This window comes from Oxyura jamaicensis, chromosome 11 (genome assembly GCF_011077185.1).
Source record: "Oxyura jamaicensis isolate SHBP4307 breed ruddy duck chromosome 11, BPBGC_Ojam_1.0, whole genome shotgun sequence".
Classification (NCBI taxonomy): domain Eukaryota; kingdom Metazoa; phylum Chordata; class Aves; order Anseriformes; family Anatidae; genus Oxyura; species Oxyura jamaicensis.
Genome location: NC_048903.1, coordinates 13,437,122 through 13,438,541, shown reverse-complemented (window position 1 = coordinate 13,438,541; position 1,420 = coordinate 13,437,122). Strand labels below are relative to the sequence as shown.

At 56.4% G+C, this 1,420-nt stretch overlaps 1 protein-coding gene across 2 annotated transcripts in view; it reads right to left on the bottom strand.

The window, feature by feature from the left end:
- The window catches only part of CDH8 (cadherin 8), a 146,201-nt gene extending 145,929 nt beyond the window's left edge, over positions 1-272 (bottom strand). Inside the window, exon 1 of one of the 2 annotated variants that reach the window (XR_004753759.1) lies at positions 2-272. The gene's annotated coding sequence lies outside the window, so the exon portion shown is untranslated. The remainder of the gene's footprint in view (position 1) is intronic. The other variant, XM_035336570.1, reaches the window with a different exon arrangement.
- Between the last annotated feature and the right edge of the window lie 1,148 nt (positions 273-1,420).

The window sequence follows — 1,420 nt, the reverse complement described above, 5'->3', positions numbered from 1 at the left end:
ACATTAGGCAGTCCCTGTGAATAGGCAGGATTCTCCAGATCTTCTTTTCATGCTTTTTGAGGCTGCTGATGCTGGAGGAGATGCGGGTTACTTAGCTTCTCGGGTTTCTGTGTCTGCATGCTAAAGTGCAGTTATTAATTTCTCCCTTTGCACAAGCCACTGGCAGCAGCACGTCTCCAGGAAAGCAGGGATATTCCAAATAAATCCACTAATTCCGGCTCTGAGCGCTCCAACGTGCCTGCCTGCCAAATGTAACTGTGAAGTGATGTGGAAAAGTGAGCTGGGAGCCTCCCCTGACAGCTCTTATTGGGCTGATCTCGGAGGCAGGTCTAGCGCTTAGAAATTCATGTAAGCAGTTTTGGGCGGTTTTTTTTCTTCTTTTCGCCCCTCTCCTTCGCAACCCCCCAGCCAGCCTTTAACCCGGTAAGCACACAACTTTTCCACACACCGCGGAGCCACTCGTTCCCGGGGAGCGGCAGCAGGCACCAACTCCGAGCCGGGGCATTTCCCTCAGGCCGGGCAGGAGGGCGCCAGGGGGTGGTGGTGGTGGTGATGGGGGGCTGCTCTCTTAAAAGCGGGGTCCCCAGGGAGCAGCCCACCGGGGCTGGGATGCGCCCGGAGAGGCGGGAGGGAAGGAGGAGGCGAGGGAAGGAGCCCCCGACCTCTGAGTTGACTCCCGCCGCCACGGGGAGGCCGGGGCTGCGGCACGGGGAGGGCGGCGGGAGGCCGGAGGGGACGGCGAGGAGAGGAGAGCCCGGAGAGGGACAGGGAAGGGCAAGAAGCGGCGGCGTGGGACAGGAGGAAGCTGTTCATCTGTGACAGAGCCTGCGGGAGACACAGGCAGGCACTCTGGGGCTGGGAAAGGCATTATTTAAGCACCTCTTGCAAACAAAGCCCAGAGAAGTGCAGGCATTTAAATTTTCTCCTGTACTGTCTTAAAGCCAAGGGTGGCAATCAAATTTCAGAGCAGGAGGCTGAAGCGGCATAAAAGCAGAACAGAGCCAAGACCTCTCACCCCGGCAAGAGATGGCTGAAGGGCAACCATGGTACAGTAAGTTGTTCACTATCACCCCCTTTCCAAACCCTCTGCAAAGCACAATGCTGGGATCCTGTGCAGTCCCATCCTGGCAAGTACTGGAAGGAGGCTAAGGGACAGCAAGCCCCAAGTACCCCCAGTGCCTGCTGGCTTCAGAGGGCTGAAGGTTGCCCAGCCCTCTGAGACTCAGCAGGGCTCCAGGCAAGGCTGGGAGCCAAGTGTGCCTGGGGAGGGAAGCACAGGAGGCAACAGAGCAGCAAGCCCTTTGCCCACCTTCTTTAGCGACTGAGTTAGGTCTCTGTTTTATACTACACGTACTATCTATTAGCAGATTAAATGCTTTATATTCAGGGTTAGAAAGCTGATCTACATAGTTAACATCAC